The sequence below is a fragment of the Danio rerio genome, chromosome 12, assembly GCF_049306965.1.
Source record: "Danio rerio strain Tuebingen ecotype United States chromosome 12, GRCz12tu, whole genome shotgun sequence".
NCBI lineage: Eukaryota > Metazoa > Chordata > Actinopteri > Cypriniformes > Danionidae > Danio > Danio rerio.
The window spans coordinates 7577687-7601055 of record NC_133187.1 but is presented as its reverse complement, the minus strand read 5'-3'; the positions used below and the strand labels follow the sequence as shown (position 1 = coordinate 7601055).

Sequence of the window (23369 nt, the reverse complement as noted above, 5' to 3'; positions counted from 1 at the left end):
CACTCATTAGCTTAAAAAAGAAAATCTCGATGGATTTGCCACTTCTCTTAATAGTTTCAAGGAGAAATTCACTATGAATTGCATCATGCACATGTTGTCTGTGTGCTTTTAGAGCCTTTTCATATTCATTTGGAAATCATACAGAACAGGTAACAATAAAAACACATCCACCAAAATAGCATTGAGCAGAATTAGCAAACTGCAAATCTAAAATCTTTTGCGTCACATCTGATTGCTTAGTTGTGAAGTCGTCAAACTAGCAATGGTAGTGTGATGTTAATTACAGCAGGTAAATACTGCCGACTTTTGTGAATAAGGCACAAAGTATAATGAGCCTTATTAGCTTATATAAAGGAGAGCGAATGGACTCTTGATATTTGACATAAAGAGCTGATGAACAACACCAATGATGAACAAGGAGCGAGGGTGTACCTTGGCATCGCTTCAGAGTGTTAAAATGAATCGGTGCAGATGTCTGAGCATCTGAGTCATGCTTTTTTGCTCTATTTAGATTTCCTGTGCATAAGATAATAACCATTTAGCTCAGTCTGCAATATTGTTTATTGTTTGTTTTGATCTTAAAGAGATGTTTACACGATACAGCTGAAAACTGAAATTTCTTATGCGTTTTGCACGGTGGAGGGGGGAGCTCAAATGCGCTGCAAATTAAGAAAACATATGCAAATAGAAAAGCTCCAACAAATGGTCAACTATTAGTATATGTTTTACACAGCGAATGTCCTTCCAGCCACAACCCAGCACCGGGAAACACACTCTCATTCACTAAATTAGTGAATCAATTAAATAGTTTATTTACTGCTTGATATATGGGAAGACCCTTTTCTTTTGTCACTTTTTTCTCTTGTTTAAAGGATAGACAAGCAGGGTAGAGTTGTGTTTTATTTACAAATCTTTATTTTTGGAACAGACGCTTAATTTTAGATAGCGTACTTTGTTTTGTTTGTTGTTTTGGCCTTTCTTTTATTTTCCACCTTTGGTTTTTGATAATGAAAATGTTTATGTTTAATAAATATGTTATTCGGGCAGCACAGTGGTGCAGTGGGTAGCACAATCGCCTCACAGCAAGAAGGTCACTTATTCAAGCCTCGGCTGGGTCAGTTGGCATTGTATGGAGTTTGCATATTCTCTCTGTGTTGGTGTGGGTTTCCTCCAGGTGCTCCGGTTTCCCCCACAGTCCAAAGACATGTGGTATAGGTGAATTGGGTATGTGTGTGAATGAGAGTGTATGGGTTTTTCCCAGTGATGGGTTGCAGCTGGAAGGGCATCCGCTGTGTAAAACATATGCTGGATAGGTTGGCTGTTCGTTCCGCTGTGATGACCCCTGATTAATGAAGGAACTTAGCAGAAAAGAAAATGAATGAATGAAATTCTTTTTGACAACTTTTAATAGACGGTTTATCCTTATCTTTATGTAAGTAGCTCGGTGCTTCCGCTACGTAACACCCAACCCACACCCCTCCCTAAACACAACCGACAGTGTTTTAAAAAGCACTGATTGACCACTTTATTTGGGGAAAAGAAAGAAAGGAAAGAGCACAGAAATGTCTTCTCAGAAGCCCAAACTAGAAATTCTGTTGCAATTGAGATCAAAATTTCAACATTCTGCTGTGGATTAACTGAAAGTTTTGTTGGCTGAAACAATACATTGAGCATCATGTACAGTAGTGTTGTGTTTAAAAAAAAAAAAAAAAAAAAAAATACCATCAGAATAGAAATCCTCTTTGTCAGATTTTTTTTAACAAAAATGTGTAGTAACACCAGTTTAGGTCACAATTCACTGTATTACCAAACCTTTTGCTAACATTACTAGTTTAATAAACTACTGGGTTTAAGTTTTGGGTAGGATTAGGGATGCAGAATAAGATTATACTTTATAACTATTAAACCACACTGAACTGAGCTAAACTGAACTGAATTTAAACACAGTAAATTGAAACAGTGTAGTTCAGTTTTCAATGATCTTCTATGTGAAGCTGCTTTGACACAGTTTACATTGTAAAAGCACTATACAAATAAAGGTAAATTGAATTGAACTATTAATAAACTGTTAATATCTTAATAACAGGCAGGCAATAAGCCAGTAGTTAATTGCATGAATTGTGACCTAAAATTTTACCAAATACAGACTCACTGGCCACTTTTTTAGGTACACCTTACTATTACTCGTTTGGCTTTAGAGCTGCCTTAATCCTTCGTGGCATAGATTCAACAAGGTACTGGAAATATTCCTCAGTGATTTTAGTCCATATTGACATGGTCAATGACAGTTGCTGCTGATTTGTCGGCTGCACATCCATGATGCGAATCTCCCGTCCCACCACATCCCAAAGGTGCTCTATTGGATTGAGATCTGGTGACTGTGGAGGCTATTTGAGTACAATGAACTCATTGTCATGTTCAATAAACCAGTCTGAGATGATTCACACTATTACATGGCACATTATCCTGCTGGAAGTAGCCATCATAAGATTATACACTGTGGTCATAAATGGAACCAGTGGCCATTCTTCTGACCTCTGGCATCAACAAGACATTTACACCAACAGAACTGCCGCTCACTGGATATTTTTCAGACCATTCTCTGTAATCCCTAGAGATGGTTATGCGTGGAAATCCCAGTAGATCAGCAGTTTCTGAAATACTCAGACCAGCCCGTCTAGCACCAACAACCATGCCATGTTCAAAGTCACTTAAATCCCCTTTCTTCCCCATTCTGATGCTCAGTTTGAACTGCAGTATATCATCTTGACCATGTATACATGACTAAATGCATTGAGTTGCTGCCATGTAATTGGCTGATTAGAAATATGCGTTAACATGGACGGGTACCTAATAAAGTGGCCAGTGAGTTTAAAATCAATGCCATGATATTGTTATGTAATGCCAGTTTATGACTCAAAATGTCTACTGTGTTGTATACAGAGATCAACTACGCCTGCATGCTTGAGAGCTAGGGGTCTGTCTGGCAGGGGTTTCATGGCCAGCAGGACAAGGAATCGTCAGAGGCACAGTGGTGATTTGGGAAAGATTTTCAGCAGTTGAGTCTAATAAGAGCGGACAGGCATGTGCAAAGCTTCTCTCGGGCTGAGGGAACAAGCTGACAGCTGACAAAGCAATCGGAGAGACATCGCCAACACACCAGTCCACTGACCTCAACTCCGGCTCAAATATACGATTAATTTTAAATGGATTTACAGGTCCTTTCAGGTGCCCCCCTCTGACTGGCCGGTGATGCTTGCTGCTTCTGTAATGTGCTAGTTGCATTGAGAAGACCAGCAAAGGTCTTTAGATTGTTCGCCTGCATACTGAGTGTGCAGGAAAGTTAAGTTATCTGGAGATGGAAATCGTATGGAAAGATGCAACTTACTATCCTTACAATGAGTCACCACAGTGGAATGAACCACCAATTACTCTGGCAAATAGTTGAAGTCAGAATTATCAGCCTACGCTGTAAATTTTTCCCCCCAATTTTCTGTTTAAAGGAAATAATTTTTCAACAGATTTCTTAACATAATAGTTTTAATAACTCATTTCTAATTACTGATTTCTTTAATCTTTGTCATGATGACAGCACAATATTTTACCAGATATTTTTCAAGATACTAGTATTCAGCTTAAAGTGCAATGTAAAGACCTATCAACTGTAGGTTAATTAGGCAAGTCAGGGTAACTTAATGTACCTGCAGCACTGTTGCCAGCAAATTATCGCAACTGCTTCTTTACAGTAGCTAGCTTGTACCTGTTTTACATTAGTAATCAATTACCACAACTTCTGTTAATGGCAAAAATACCTTTACTGCAAATTAATTTTACAGTATAATAACATTACAGTACTTTTACAGTAATTATTTTTTAATTACCACAATTAAATTTCACATAAGGGCGAAGCAGTGGTGCAGTAGGTAGTGCTGTCACCTCACATCAAGAAGGTCACTGGTTCGAGCCTCGGCTGGGTCAGTTGGTGTTTCTGTGTGGAGTTTGCATGTTCTACCTGCGTTTGCGTGGGTTTCCTCCGGGTGTTCTGGTTTGTCCACAGTCCAAAAACATGCAGTACAGGTGAGTTTGGTAAGCTAAATTGTCCATAGTGTATTGATGTGTGTGAATGAGTGTATATGGGTTTGCCAGTGATGGGTTGCAGCTGGAAGGGCATCCGCTGCGTAAAACAAATGCGGGATAAGTTGACGGTTCATTCCGCTGTGGCGACCCTAGATTAATAAAGGAAGGAAGCCGAAAAGAAAATGAACGAATTAATTTCACATCAGAATATCACAGTACTTTTACTGTAATTTATTTCAATCTTGATAAAATCTTGATTCTTTAAAAAAATTTATTTTATTTAGATTTTGTTTTTTTAACATAAAATAAAATTAAATAAATTTACATAAGTTACATAAGATATGCGATGCACATGTTTTTAAATAATTTGTTCAATAACAAACAGGTGAAATGTTTTTATTCAGAACTAAAACACGGCATGGTGGCTCAGTGGTTAGCACTCAGGTCGCTGGTTCAAGTTTCGGTGTGGAGTTTGCATGTTCTCCTAGTGTTTGTGTGGGTTTCCTCCAGGTGATCCATTTTTCCCCACAGTCAAAAGACATGCGGTATTGATGAATTGAATAAACTAAAATGGCTCTTGTCTATGTGTGTGAATGCAAGAGTGTATGGGTGTTTCCCAGTGCTGGGTTGCAGCTGGAAGGGTATCAGCTTTGAAAAACATATGCTGGATAAGTTGGTGGTTCATTCTGCTGTGGCAACTTCTGATGAATAGAAGGACTAAGCTGAAGGAAAATGATTGAATGACTAAACGCTGTGTCAAGGTGCAAACATTTAGTCTTTAAACACTATTGAACAAGCGAAAACCTCAGCAGATTTTCTGACGCTGATTGGCTGTTGTCATTTCCTCTCTTGCCTTGATTTCCGCCAATTGTATTTATTTTCATCTCTGGGTTCACCTTTAGGCTGCTTCAGCCAAAAACATCAAAACAGCAGCTACTGGGGAGGTGGGGATAAGGCCCCTTCTGATTCAGATTGAAAAAAAACAATGCAAAAAATAAATGTCTGTGATTGTCAATGTCAATGATTTTTGTAAATTACACAGCATTGATCTGCAATATAAACTATTTTACTGTTGGGCAGTTATTCGGTATGTTACTGTATTTTAAAGTCGCTTTGTGAATTTTTTTGTATATTTTACAGTAAAGGTATTGTGGTACAGTGGTAAACTTAACTGTTAATGGTTGCTCCAAATAGGAGGTGGAGCTTGGCCTATAAAAGAGGAGGTCAGACTCCAAACCAGTGCTTCTTTATATACAGCTGAAGTCAGAATTATTAGCCCCCCCTGTTTATTTTTTCCCTAAATTCTTTTTAACGGAGAGAAGATTTTTTTTTTCAACACATTTTTAAATATAATAGTTTTAATAACTCATTTCTAATAACTGATTTATTCTATCTTTGCTATGATGACAGTAAATAATATTTTACTAGATATTTTTCAAGATACTTCATACAGCTTAAAGTGACACTTGATATTTTTGTGGGCTATTTTTTGTTATCATTCTTTTTGGTACTTTGTAATATTAACTATTTCCCACTTGTAAATATACTCTCACTTCCTGTGGATTATACGACACTGTAGATAAACATCACTTGCACCTTCTTTTTTTGTGGACCATGCCTTAACACGTCTCCCAGTTGGTCTGACTGGACCCATACGAGTTCAGGAGAATTTACTGTACCAAATACATGTACTAAAATGGTGCTGTAAATGTAAAAACCATATTGTTGCTGTAATTGATTTACAGTAAGTTACTCTCAAACTGCTGCCAGTAAGGTAATGTAGATTCTACAGGAAATTCTTAAGTGTAAAAACCTGTATTTTGTGATTTATGTTTTTATTTGGTATTTTTTTCCCATTTATTTAAGCTTTTCAATTGCATGATGGGACCTTGATCTTCTTCCAACAATGTTTGACCTTGAAAAGAAAAAAGAATTGCAGTATGTGATGTAGATCTCTGCTTTGTCAACTTTTGATGTTGTAAATTCAACTTAATAGTTTAGCAAAGTGACTTTAATTCACATTTTTATTAGTTTGAAGTGATATATTGTCCGCCTTGGTGTTTTATAATGTACAAAAACGTCCAGTACATATTCAGTTATTTTACAGAAACATTTATCTACATATTTCTCTATATAATTTGTCTATAAATTATTTCAAAATGTTAATAAAAGTCACTTTGTTAAACTGTAGAGTTAAATTTTCAACATCAAAAGTGGACAGACCAGAGATCAACATCCCATAATGCAATTCACAACCGTAAAGAAACAGAAAACACGGAATCTGTTTAATAACATATTTTTTTACAGCGCACACAAACTGATTACTGAATACACATCAGTGTCTCTGCTTATTCTTGCAGCATTCTGTATCTGTTCTTCTTCCTTTCTGTCTTCATATACAGTATCTCCCATTCTGTCTGCATGAATCTGGCTTCCTCTCAGTCAGGAGTTGTGGATAATCCCTCAACATGTCACACTCACGGGAGCATGTAACTCAGGTTGAGAGAGCACTCCAGTGTGTTCCTCGCTGATGAATCGCAGCTTAGTTCATCTCGAAGATATGAACCGACTTCTCCTCAGGGAAAAATATGGACTGTGAGATCCAACAGAGTCTGTCCGGTTCGTCTCAGGTCAGGTTTTCCCTCCTCAACTAATTTACTGACTGATTACACTCTCTAAAACAAAACCACAACAACAAAGTCAAACACAAAGAAGAATAAAAGAAAGCAAAACAATACAAATCAGGGGGAAGAAGTGTGCTTGGATTCTGTGTTTATTAATGTGTTTGTTTGTGTATTATTATATTTATTTATTGGATCATTGCATTATGGGGCTGTTAACCCTTCACCCTTGTGTATTACTCCGCCCACATACAATGACATGCAAAGGACTCTACAGTTTGAGAATTATTGCAGCTGTTGGGCAACATAATGTACTTTTGAGGCTGTGTTTAGATGAAAATTTTGTTGTTCAGATTGCAACTATGTCGTTTATTTATAAGGATAGTGCCTATTTTAAATATTTATAATTTCTGAGAGATAGCATGTCGGCGGACATTAGCCTATCTTTGAGCAAAGACGGTTGACGATGTTCCTCCACAAGATGGCGACAGAGACTGCATAATAAGCCTTAAGTGGAAAACAGTGTAATTTCAAACTACAGCTGATCGAATCATTATTAAACGGGTAAATGACTTTCTAAGTCGATCTCTCTCTTTTGTATGTTGTAGTGCTGTATTTATACCATAGTAATATTGTGGTCTTCCTATTGCAACAGAGAAATACTGGGAAATCTCTGTATATTGATGGCATTTCATGCTGTTCATAATCTTAAAATGTTAAAAATCACCCGTTTAGTCATCACTTTTTTCATCACGAGTAGCAGTGCGATATGACTGTAAATTGTCACTGGTGGGACACTAGTCCTGTGGCCTCGAGCCAACGCACGCCTCCCAACCGTGCCGAAATACAGCCACATCGCACTGATACTTGTATATTGCTCATATATATATATATATATATATATATATATATATATATATATATATATATTATATGTGTGTATATATGTATATACATACAGTTGAAGTCAGAATTATTAGCCTCTCTAAATTATTAGACCGCTTGTTAATTTTTTTTTCCCAATTTCTGTTTAACGGAGAGCAGATTTTTCCAACACATTTTTAAACATAATATTTTTAATAACTAATTTCTAATACTGGATTTATTTTATCTTTGCCATAAACTTAACTGTTTAGCCTATTTATACATTTATCTAAAATAACCTAAAATGTAAAATAAAAGTATAACAGAATAATTGATTATATAATTATCAGTCTTATCGAATGTGAATTTTACCAATAGTTTTCTCCTCTGTAAATCATGGTAAAAAAATATATATATATGAAAGTCATTCAGTTATTATTTCTCAAACATAAAAACATAAAAGGCAACACAGTGGCTCAGTGGTTAGCACTGTCGTCTCACAGCAAGATCGCTGGTTCGAGTCTCAGCTGGGCTTATTGGCATTTCTGTGTGGATTGCATGTTCTCGCCATTTTCGCATGGGTAAACAAAATTGGCCATAGTGTGTGAGTGTGTATGGGTGTTTTCCAGTACTGGGTTGCAAAAAGGGCATCCGCTGTGTAAAACATGTTGAATAAGTTAGCGGTTTATTCCGCTGTGGTGACCCTGTTGAATAAAGGGACTATAAGGCAAAGGTAAATAAATGAATGAGAAAAAAATAACAAGATAAACAGGGTAAATACAATTGTAAACAATTGTTTTTATTAGTTAAACTACCCCCATCAGGCTGCAAACTCAACAACATCCATCTATATTACTTTTATTTAAAAAAGAAATACAAAAGAACAGGAAATGATAATAAAAAAAGCCACAAGCTTCACTATTAATTAATTTATTTCTGTAAAAGCTTTGTTCACCAATGTGTTTGTGACGATAAACAGAAAACAACAAGCCTCGTTGCAATTGCCTCTTAACCTTGTGCTATGTCATGATATTTCAGGAAGGGAATTCACAGTGGGATTATTCTAATTTATGGTAACTCATCCATTGCAAATTGATTCTTATATATTATAGGTCACACAAGAATGGCACCCAAAGCAGATTGCCAGATGTGTTCTCTCATAATGAGAAGAGAATGAGAATGAGCAGGATATTTAATCTTTATAATAAAAATATGAAATTATGTGGAAAATTCTGTCAGCCCATGACCGCTGGATGAAATTAACGGAATGGAAACTGCATTAAAAAAGAAAGGGAAAAAAGAAACATGTTAAAACTGGCAGGCTATTAAGTTTATTTCCTCACCCATCACGATCCTCGTGTTGTGAACGAATCACTATTTTGAGTCGATTTAGTTCAGCTGACTGAATCGGTTCAGTCAGTATGAATCATTCAAACAACTCAGTCGTTTGGAGCGAATTCTTTTTAAATTTAAACCGTTTTAACAACATGATTCATGAATATTTGCAGAACATTGAAACAAAATGCAAAATCATAAGTTTGCCACTAATTAAAAGTGTAATATTCCAGTAATACTAATAAAACTACAAGTTACAAGACGTATGTTATTAATTACGTCATGATAATTTTGTTGGGCTGACGTAAGTGCTCGGTGTCGACTCGAATGAATCATGCGTTGCTAAAGGACGTTTGTTTGTAATATAACTGTTTATTTATGCTTTGTAGTTGTAAACTTTGGCTGTCCTAATGATTGTATTTTAAAGGGACATCGAATGACGCCAAAATGGAGACGTTACAGTCGATATTTTATTTATAATTTGTTGTTTTGTTTACGACAAGTACTTTCTTAGTTACTGACGAATGTGCTCGGTGTTGAGTCGAATGAATCAAACAGTGCTGACTGGACATGTTTGTCTTTAGTAAATATAATTGTTGATTAAGGCTTTATTCTTTTGAACTTTGGCCATCTGTATGATTGTACCTTAAGAGGACATCAAATGACGCCAAATAGAGGTGTTACAGTCAATATTTTTTATATAGATTTTGTTATTTTATCAGAAGTAGGCCTACAAAGTTCCACAGTTTGTGACTGTGCCTGATACAGCAGCACGTATACAGGAGAAAAGGGTAAGTCTGATTCAATTGCTTTATGTTGTTGTTGTTTCATGTCTTTTAATTACTTCAAATTGCACAAAAAAATGAATATTGGTTAATGAATGAAGACCTCAATAAAACAAGTGATTAGAAAAAGTGGATGGAGGAATTGAAATAGCATACTTTACGCACTGAGGAAGGATTTGATCCAAACAATAGTCTTTTCCCAGTATCAATTGTAAAATTAGACAATAAGACTTTGAATAAACTCAAACAAACAAATAAATAAATAAATAAATAAATAATAACCACACAAGGTTACATAAAAGCCATGTACAATGTACAACTTCTCTGCCTTCACAATGGTAGTTCAACATCATTGGGGTAAAGAGTGGTAAACAATGTTGTTATAAGTTGTCAATGAACAAATGTGGGAATATTAAACCAACTTTACCTCAATTTCAACATCATACTAGCACAAGCTGACTGGTACATACCATAGACTGTAAAAAAGGGTCCCGATCACAAAACCACTAAACTCAGACTCTCTCTAATGGAACAGGAATGATAAAGCTAAAAGTGTTGTCTGGCTCAGGATTCACCACAGGAGGACCTCACACACCCTTCATCTCAGTGCTTCGAGAAGAGAAGGGTCATCTGAAAAGGTTTGATACTCTACTGCCTTTTGCCAATTTGCATAGTATTTATTTGTATAAAAATGCTTTTTTTTTTTTACTCTCGATGCATAATGATTGATTTTTTCCACTGCTGCTAGTTTGCCATCTGCTGTGATCAAAAATTCTGAAAGTTAATGATTTCTGAAAAATGCATGAGTCACTGTACTGTTGACTTCTAGATGTCTGTGAATTGCTTGTCCTAGGTATCCTTTTGTGGATCCAGTGTTGATATTTTATGCGTTTGACAGGTTAGAGAGTAAACACAGGTTTGGTATTGATTGTTAATATTACAAATGGAAGTACAATAGCAACACTACTTGAAAGTATAACATGCATTTACTCTTCTATCCATATTAGTTCAGGATTCAAGTTAGATACAGGGTTGCCAACCTTGATAACATGGCCAAAAATCAATGACTGTCTTCTCGTTATATAGCCAACTATTTATATTTATTCCAGCTTGATGTAAATCACATATAAGCTATATGCTTAAAGGAGTAGTTTGCCTACAAACAAAATTTTCCTCACTATTTAAGCACCCTTATGTGGGTTCAGACCTTTATGAGCTGCTGTATTCTGTTGAACACAAAATAAGATATTTTGAAGAATGTTATAAATATCTACATCCAAAACAAATACCATTAAGGTCAGCGGTTAGAAGTTTCTAACATGTCTCAGAATAACTTCTTTTGTGTTCAACAGGAGCAAGAAACAGGTGAAGGGTGAGTAAATGATGACTGTTTCATTTTGGGGGTGAACTAACCCTTTAAGCCCATTGATATACAGTTATGCATGTACTTTATTTGTGATCCAATCATAAGTAGTCATCTTAGATGCATTGCCATTTCTATGTCTGTTGTGTGTTCTTGCATGAGTGTAAAGTGAGACACGTGAGTAATAATGAATGAATTCGGCAAACAGCTTTTGTCATTACCACATGACCTAATCACATAAGTTTCATCGATACATTTTCATTCATAAATTCATAGATTGGATTCACACTTCAGAATCTTGCTGGTAGTAGTAGGTCATCCGGGTACTTATATTGTTTTTTGAATATGCACACATGATATACACACATGATACACTTTATTCATATGCACACATGATACACTCCATACATAAGCACACATAATACATTCCATACATTTACATGATACATTCTACACATGCACACTTTACATACTCCTGTCAGGATCTGGTATAGAACCCGAGTCTCTGGCTTGAGTTGCATACTCACTGAGCTTCTGGAAGTTGACAAAGCTCCATACTATCCATCTATACCTAAATACTCATGATAAACATGGATACATACATATGCACACATGATACACTCCATACATATGCACACATGATACACTCCATACATATGCACACATGATGCTCTCCATACATATGCACACATGATACACTCTATACATATGCACACATGATACAATTTGTACTCTATACATATACACACATGATACACTTTATAGATATGCACACATGATACATTCCATACTTATGCACACGATACACATGGTACACTATACTTATGCACATATGATACACTCCATCCAAATACACACAATACATTAGACACATACACTCCATACATATGCACACATGATACACTCCATACGTATGTACACATGATACACTCCATACCTATGCACACATGATACACTCCATACCTATGCACACATGATACACTCCATACATATGGACACAATACATTTTTTATACATATACACACAATACACTCCATACATATACACGAATGATAAATTTTATGCATACACACTCCTTACATATGCATGATTCATTCTATAAATATACACACATGCACACTTGATACACTCCATACATACACTTACACAATGTCTTAACATATACGCACATAATACATTCTGTATATATGTACACATGATACACTCCATACATATACACAAATGGTACACTATAAATATGCACACATGACACTCTATATGTATGCACGCGATACACTCTATACAAATACACACTCTTTACATTTACACACATGATATATTCTTCACATATACACATGCATGATACAGTCTATATGCACACATGATACACTCCATACTTATGCACACATGATACATTCTATACTTAAGCACACTATACATACAGTGTGCCATACATATGCACACAAGCTGCACTCTATACATATACACCATACATATGCACACAATACATTTTTTATGCATATACACAATATATTCTATACATAAACACTCCTGTCAGGGTCATACCTACTATTCATCTATACCTACATACTCATGATACACATGCATACATACAATTGCACATATGATACACTCCATACATATGCACACATGATACGCTCTATACATATACACTATATACACACAGACACATGATACAGTCACAAAACGATACAATTTATACATATACACACATGATACACTCCATACATATACATGATACTCCATACATATACATGATACATTCTATACATATGCACACATTATACTCCATAGATATATATACACAAGATACATTCTACACATATGATACACATGATACTCCATACATATACACACGATACATTCCATACATATGCATGATATAGATACATGATACACATACACACATAATACATTTTATACATATGCACACATGATACTCCATACATATACATGATACGTTTTTATGCATATGCACAGATTATACTCCATAGATATACACACAAGATACATTCTACACATATGATACACATGCAGACATGATACATTCCATACATATGCACACATGATACCCCATACACTTTATACATATACACACATGATACATTCTAAACAAATACACTCCTGTCTGGGTCTGGGATAGAACCCGGTTGAATGACATATCCACTGAGCTACTGGAAGTTGACAAAGGTCCATGCATCGATACATCTATACCTACATACTCATGATACACATGCATACCTGATACACTTCATGCATATGCACACGTGAGACACTCCATACATAAGCACACGTTACACTCCATACATATCCATGATGCATATGCACATATGATACTTCACATTTATACACACATGATACATCTATACCTACATACCCATGATACACATGCATACATGATACACTTCATGCATATGCACACCTGAAACATTCTTTACATGTGCACACTTGTTACACTCCATACATATACATGATACATTCAATACATATGCACATATGATACATTCCATACACTTTATACATGTACACACTTGATGCATTTTTTACATAAACACACATGATGATACATATGCACACATGATAATCCATACATATACACACGATACATTCTTCAAATATACATTCAATACATATGCACACATGATACATTCTGTACTTATGCACAGGTTACACCCCATACATGATGCATGACACATTCTATACATATACACACATGATACTTCATACATATACACACATGGGACATTCTTTACATATATACACTTTATACATATGCACACAATAAATTCTATACATAAACACACATGATACACCATGCATATACATGATATAGATACATGATACACATACACACATAATACATTCTGTACATATGCACACATGATACTCCATACATATACATGATACATTCTATACATATGCAAACATGATACTCCATACACTTTATACATATACACACATGATACATTCTATACATATGCACACATGATACATTCCATACATATGCACACAATACATTCTATACATACACACAATACACCAAACATATTCATGATACACACATAATACATATGCACAGATGATACTCAAAACGTATACATGATACATTCTATACATATGCACAGATTATACTCCATAGATGCACACACAAGATAGATTCTACACATGATACAAATGCATACACATGATACATTATATACATATGCACACATGATACTCCATACACTTTATACATATACACACATGATACATTCTATACATATGCACACATGATACATTCCATATACTTTATACATACATGATACATTCTACACATATACAATCCTGTCAGGGTCTGGGATAGAACCTGGGTCTCTGGGTTGAGAGGTGAATGACATATCCACTGAGCTACTGAAAGTTGACAGGTCCATGCATCGATACATCTATACCTACATACCCATGATACACATGCATACATGATACACTTCATGCATATGCACACGTGAGACACTCCATACATATGCACACATGTTACACTCCATACATATACATGATACATTCAATACATATGCACATATGATACATTCCATACACTTTATACATATACACACTTGATGCATTCTTTACATAAACACACATACATATACATGACATAAAACACCATACATATATATGATATACATACATGATACATTTTATACATTTGCACACATGATACTCCATACATATACATGATACATTCTATACATATGCACAGATTATACTCCATAGATAAACACACAAGATACATTTTACACATGATACATTCTATACATATTCACACATGATACTCCATACACTGTATACATATACACACATGATACAATCTATATACTTTATACATATACACACATGAAACATTCTACACATATACACTTCTGTCAGGGTCTGGGGTAGAACCCGGGTCTCTGGGTTGAGAGGTAAATGACATATCCACTGAGCTATTGGAAGTTGACAAAGGTCCATGATACACTCCATAGATATACATGATACATTCTATATAAATGCACACATGATACATTCTATACATAAACACACCATACATATACATGATATAGATACATGATATACATACACAATACATTCTATAAATATGCACACATGATACTCGTTACATTTACATGATACATATGCACATGATACATTCTATACATAAACACACCATACATATACATGATATAGATACATGATATACATACACAATACATTCTATAAATATGCACACATGATACTCGTTACATTTACATGATACATATGCACATGATACATTCTATACATAAACACACCATACATATACATGATATAGATACATGATATACATACACAATACATTCTATAAATATGCACACATGATACTCGTTACATTTACATGATACATATGCACACAAGATACATCTATACCTACATACCCATAATACACATGCATACATGATACACTTCTTGCATATGCACACGTGAGACACTCCATATATATGGACACATGATACATTCTTTACATATGCACACTTGTTACACTCCATACATATACATGATGCATTCAATACACTTTATACATATACACACTTGATACATTCTATACATAAACACACATGATGATACATATGCACACATGATAATCCATACATATACACACATAATACATTCTATACATATGCACACCTGATACATTCTGTACATATGCACAGGTTACACTCCATACATATACATGACACATTCTATACATATGCACACATGATACTTAATACATATACACACATGGGACATTCTATACATATATACACTTTATACATATGCACACAATACATTCTATACATAAACACACATGGTACTCCATACATATACATGATACATTCTATACCTATGCACACATTATACTCCATAGATATACAAACAAGATTCATTCTACACATGATACACATTTATATACATGATACTCCATACAAATACATTGTATACATATTTACACATGATACATTCTATACATAAGCACCCATGATATATTCTGTACATATGCACAAGTTACACTCCATACAGGATACATTTTGTACATATACACACATGGGACATTCTTTACATATATACACTTTATACATGTGCACACAATACATTTCTATACATAAACACACCATACATATACATGATATAGATACATGATATACATACACAATACATTTTATAAATATGCACACATGATACTCGTTACATATACATGATACATTATATAATTATGCACAGATTATACTCCATTGATATACACACAAGATATATTCTACACTTATGATACACATGCATACATGATACACTCCATACATATACATGATACATTCTATACATATGCACACATGATACTCTATACATTTTATACATATACACACATGATACATTCTGTCAGGGTCTGGGATAGAACCCAGGTCTCTGGGTTGAGAGGTGAATGACATATCCACTGAGCTACTGGAAGTTGACAAAGGTCCATGCATCGATACATCTATACCTACATACCCATGATACACATGCATACCTGATACACTTCTACATATGCACACGTTACAGTCCATACATCCATGATGCATATGCACATATGATACTTCACACTTATACACACATGATACATCTATACCTACATACCCATGATACACATGCATACATGATACACTTCATGCATATGCACACCTGAAACATTCTTTACATGTGCACACTTGTACATTCTATACATATGCACACATGATACTCCATACACTTTATACATACACACACATGATACATTCCATACATATGCACACAATACATTCTATACATACACACAATACACGAAATAGATACATGATACACACATAATACATATGCACAGATGATACTCCAAACATATACATGATACATTCTATACATATGCACAGATTATACTCCATAGATATACACACAAGATACATTCTACACATGATACACATGCATACACATGATATATTCTATACATATGCACACAGGATACTCCATATACTTTATACATATACACACATGATACATTCTACATATATACACTCCTTACAGGGTCTGGGATAGAACCTGGGTCTCTGGGTTGAGAGGTGAATGACATATCCACTTTATATACATGATACTCCATACAAATACATTGTATACATATGCACACATGATAGTCCATACACTTTATACATATTCACACATGATACATTCTATACATAAGCACCCATGATATATTCTGTACATATGCACAAGTTACACTCCATACAGGATACATTCTATACATATACACACATGGGACATTCTTTACATATATACACTTTATACATATGCACACAATACATTCTATGCATAAACACACCATACATATACATGATATACACACACAATACATTTCATAAATATGCACACATGATACTCGTTACATATACATGATACATTCTATAAATATGCACAGATTATACTCCATAGATATACACACAAGATATATTCTACACTTATGATACACATGCATACATGATACACTCCATACATATACATGATACATCTATACCTACATACCCATGATACACATGCATACATGATATGCACACATGAGACACTCCATACATATGCACACATGGTACACTCCATACATATACATGATACATATGCACACATGATACATCTATACCTACATACCCATGATACATGATACACTTCTTGCATATGCACACGTGAGACAGTCCATACATATGCACACCTGATACATTCTTTACATATGCACACTTGTTACACTCCATACATATACATGATGCATTCAATACATATGCACATGATACATTCCATACACTTTATACATATACACACTTGATACATTCTATACATAAACACACATGATGATACATATGCACACATGATAATCCATACATATTCACACGATACATTCTATACATATGCACACCTGATACATTCTGTACATATGCAAATGTTACACTCCATACATATACATGACACATTCTATACATATGCACACATAATACTTCATACATATACACAAATGGGACATTCTATACATATATACACTTTATACATATGCACACAATACATTCTATACATAAACACACATGATACTCCATACAGATACATTCTATATACATTATATACATTCTATTCTATATACGTATATATACATTCTATACATATGCACACATTATACTCCATAGATATACACACAAGATACATTCTACACATATGATACACTCCATACATATACATGATACATATGCACACATGATACTCCATACATATACACACATGATATATTCTATACATATGCACACAATACATTCTATACATAAACACACGATACACCATACATATACATGTTATAGATACATGATACACATATGATACTCCATACATATACATGATATATTCTATACATATGCACACATGATGCTCCATACACTTTATACATATACACATGATACATTCTATACATATGCACTCCTGTCTGGGTCTGGGATAGAACCCGGGTCTCTGGGTTGAGAGGTGAATGACATATCCACTGAGCTATTGGAAGTTGACGGAGGTCCATGCATCGATACATCTATACCTACATACCCATGATACACATGCATACATGATACACTTAATGCATTATCACACATGTTACACTCCATAGATATACATGATACATTCTATACGTATGCACAAATGATACTCCATACATATAAACACATGATACATTCTATACGTATGCACACATGATACTCCATACATATACACACGTGATACTCTATAGATATACACACTTGATACATTCTATACATATATACACTTTACACATATGCACACAATGCATTCTATACATAAAAACACACATGATGATACTTAAGCACACATGATAGTCCATACATATACACATGATACATTCTATATATATGCACACATGATACTCCATACATATACATGATACATCTATACCTACATACCCATGATACACATGCATACATGATACAATTAATGCATTAGCACACATGTTACAAAGTTCACAAAGTACACAAAGTTGACAAAAGTTCCTTTCATAGATACATCTATACCTACATACACATGCATACATACAATTGCGCACATGATTCACTTCATAGATGTGCACACATGAGACACTCCATACATATGCACACATGATACACTCCATAAATAAACACACATGCTGCACTCTAAACATATGCACACATGATACACTCCATACATATACACACGGTACATTCTATACATATGCATGCATGATACACTCCATACATATACACATGATATATTCTCCACACACACACACACACACACACACACACATACACACACATGCTGCACTGTATACATATGCACACATGATACACTCCATACATATGAACAAATGATACAATCTATACATATACACACACACAAGATATATTCTTTACATATACATACACGTTTTAGGCATTATCTACGAATCACATTGACAGAACCAAAATGCACAGTAATGCATAGCAGAAAAAAAGTTTTTCAAGATGATTTCATTATATGGTTATAGGCCAGACTGATTTACTACAGACACAAGGATACTATACCTCTAACTATACGGTACATACAAAGCAATAATAGGCAACAGCTCTTGTCATAAGCATACAGTACACATCACTAAGACACCTAAATGTTATTTACGGTAAATTGCTCTACTCTTATTTTTTAGTTTAGTGTAGTACATTCACAGAGGAAATGTGAGAAAATAACATGTAGGTGCTTTAGCTGATGTGCAATGTATGCTTATGAAAAGAGATATTGCCTATTTCTGCTTTGTATGTACCGTATAGTTAGAAATATAGTATCTTTGCTATCCGAAGTAAATCAGTGGCTAGTTCACACAATTTCAAACGAATACAAATTAGCCAATAAATCAAAATAGTACCAAATTGCACTGTACCCGAAGTGTGCTAAAAAAAAAAATCTTCAAACACATTAACATTACCTTGTTAATTCTGAAAGTAACTTCTTTACTTGTCTGGCGATTGGGCTGCTGTCAGAAACTGAACATGTGTACTGTGCAATGGCAGTGAGTTGCCCTAGCATGGTACTATTCTTCAGTTTTGGAGTGCAATCACCTTTAGACACAACATATTGTATGATGGTGACCTTCTTGGTATTTTAACAAGCCTGCTCTGCTTGTGAAGTGATTTACAGCCTCACAGGGTGAAGATGTTGAGCAGTAAGCCACTGAAGGATGATTATATCTTAAAAATTCCAGCCTTTGTCTGCACTTAACTTACCAGTCGGGAACAGCACATTGGTCAGAAGTTACCGTGACCTTTACCCACTCAAACTTAAGATTATGTTGAGTTTGGAGTGTCTGAACCTGAAAAAGTTTGTAATCCAAAATATGAACCTAAACAGTGATGAGGTGCATTTATACATTGCCTATTCAAACAGGAAAGAGGTTTTGCATATTAATAACAGCTCACAAAGTTGTAAACCTTTTTATTTTTAGCAATGCAAATTGCATTTATCAATGTCCTCTTGCAAAACCAAGAACACACGAAAATTTGTATTTTTTTTTTTTGTTTCTGTTTGTTCCAAAGAGACTTCAGTGTAAAAAAAGCAATTAAACTGAACAGGCTCTTGTGCCTTTACAGCTGTATCGGGCTAATTTGGCAGAAACCTTTGTCTTTCAGCAATTTTTCCTCGCTTCAGTCTTGCTACTGAACAGTCTTTAATTGTGCTTAAATTAGTCCCGGCATTAAAATTATAGAAGAGCTAGTATATTTTTATTGAAGAAGAATGGGGAGAGACCCCTCTTGAACCCTAAATAAATTAACCTGGATTTAGATTGCTTTGAGGTTTTTTATTTTTTAATTAAATGCTGATATGATTTCGTGTAGTAACGTCATAACTAGATTATGAAATTGTCTGTTATTTGCAATCCAAGTTAATGAGTATTTTTTTCCTATTTTAAAGGTGCTGTATGTTCATTTTTGACTCTTCTAAAGCATCAAATAATGTATTTGCAGATATTTGAAAAGCATGCTAAGTGAACAATGTTGTTTATCTAAAAAAAAAAACACTGCTAAAGTTAGTTATTCTCCTTTAAAAAAAGTTCCTTTCGTATCTGTCCTAATTTTGGACTGTGTAGCCCCACCCACTGGCATTTTAGCAATTATATTTTGGCACCCTGGGGGGGATTTGGAGGGAAACACAACATATTTCATTTAAGTCATGATGAAGGCTGTCTCATACACTCACCGGCCAGTTTATTAGGTACATCTGTCCAACTGCTTGTCAACGCTAACTTATAATCAGCCATTCACATGGCAGCAACTGTTCATTTAGGCATTTAAACATGGTCAAGACGATCTACTGCAGTTCAAACCGAGCATCAGAATGGGGAAGATAATGAGCCTGATGAGTCTATATTTCTGCAACATTCGTATGGTATGGTCAGAGTTTGGCATCAACAACATGAAAGCATGGATCCGGAACATGGAACGGGAGACTCGCATCATGGATGTGCAGCAGACAAATCTGGAGCAACTGATGTTATCATATCAATATGCATCAAAATATCTGGGGAATATGTCCAGTACCTTTTTTAAATCTATGCCATGAAGGATTAAGTTAGTCCTGAAAGCAACCCGACAAACCCGGTAGCAAGGTGTACCTAATAAAGTGGCCGGTGAGTGTATGTGGCAGCAGCCAAATATGTGACCTCTGGAGGACAGCAACAGATATTTGGTTATAAAAATCCACATGATTTGGGTTTATTTAATGTTTAATTAATACATTATTATTATTTAATTAATAAATAATCTAAATATTACGCATACAAACCTTGATGGGCAGCTTAAATTGTAATGTATCCCCTGATATCTTAACCTTGATGAAGGGGCAGCACAGTGGCTCAGTTGTTAGCACTGTCGCCTCAGACAAGAAGGTCACTGGTTCGAGTCCCGCCTGGGTCAGTGGCATGGGTGTTTTCCAATACTGGGTTGTGGCTGCTAGGGCATCTGCTGTGTAAAACATATGCTGGAATAGAAGGCGGTTTATTCTGCTGTGGCAACTTAAGGGTTGCAAATGCATAAATGCTTTTTTAGATGAACAGATTTTACAACAAAAATACATGATCTGGTGGTTGTTGTGTTGTGAAATCTCTCATTGTAAAGTACGGCATCTGTACATTTACCCTCTGTGGGTACAAAACATTATTTTTATGCTACTTCTTAAGTTGTACAATTACCTTCAAACTATAAAAATGAGAGCACATTCGGATTAATAATCCTAACGCTGTGGGACTGGAGCTTGATTTTGATTTATTGACAAATGCACTAGGTTGTGCGATTTATTTGCCAGCAAAAGCACAGACAGTGTAGTTCCAGGCAGGTCATGAATGCATAGTTCCATATCACTTCTCTCAATGATTTAAGTCATTTCAGCTGTTCTAACAGATGACGGCAGCGAAAGACCAAGCAAATCAATACACAAACATCAAGGTAAAAATGGCAATCTATTTCCACATTTCCCAGAAACTGAGTTTTACAATTGTTTATACAGAAAGAACATACTGTCTTCCTTTCTTTCCCATACAGAAACAAGTTGTTAGCTCCTTCCATCGCTTAATTGAAATAATCTTTCAGTTGAAAAAGTTTAGTAGTGAGATAGTAATGACAGTTCTTGAAGCACTTAAACTTATATTGGCCAAGGCAGCATTTTATTGGACATGATGTTTCCTAGTAAGATTTCAACAATAATTTCCCCCTATTGTTTCAATGTATCCATGTTGGCTTAATGTGTTTATTATAAAAAATCCGGGCATATTTGTTTATAATGTGGCAACAAACACCCAAAAACTGCTGTATATGCTGTAATTTGAAGGCACATTTATGCTTTTCCTTTTTAGAGTATATCACACCGTTCCACTTTACAAATATGGTCAAAATATATTATATAATGTAATAACCCTATTCCTAGGGTTGGAAATGGAACTGTTAAACCATTCCTGGAGAATGTTTGCACTTCCAAGGCCACATGCCTCTATTTAGATATCAGAGAACATTTTTACACTTTGTATCAATGCATTCTAAGCCAACTTCTACATTTTACTCCATACACTGTAAAAACTGTAATGACAAACATTCAAGACAACAAATACGTTTTATGCTTCTTTAACTTTCTTTTATGTTTCTTTAAGTTTCTTTAACAAATTTTTGAAGTTATAAAAAGTTTAACTTAATATTTTTAGTCAGTTTGATTGATTTAAGTTAATGACTTGAAAAGTTAATTTGATTCAACTAAAATATTTAAGACAGCAATAATTTT

General features: G+C 34.8%; 1 protein-coding gene across 26 annotated transcripts in view; it reads left to right on the top strand.

Annotated features, from left to right (window-relative positions):
- Window positions 1-9198: 9198 nt before the first annotated feature.
- The window catches only part of pcdh15b (protocadherin-related 15b), a 506664-nt gene continuing 492493 nt past the window's right edge, over window positions 9199-23369 (top strand). For 17 of the 26 annotated variants that reach the window (XR_012387602.1, XR_012387597.1, XR_012387592.1 and 14 more), the window contains exons 1-2: window positions 9199-9688; window positions 10218-10320. The gene's annotated coding sequence lies outside the window, so the exon portion shown is untranslated. Of the gene's footprint in view, window positions 9689-10217; window positions 10321-11034; window positions 11055-23369 lie in introns of all 26 variants that reach the window. The other 9 variants (XR_012387603.1, XR_012387598.1, XR_012387586.1 and 6 more) reach the window with 1 other exon arrangement.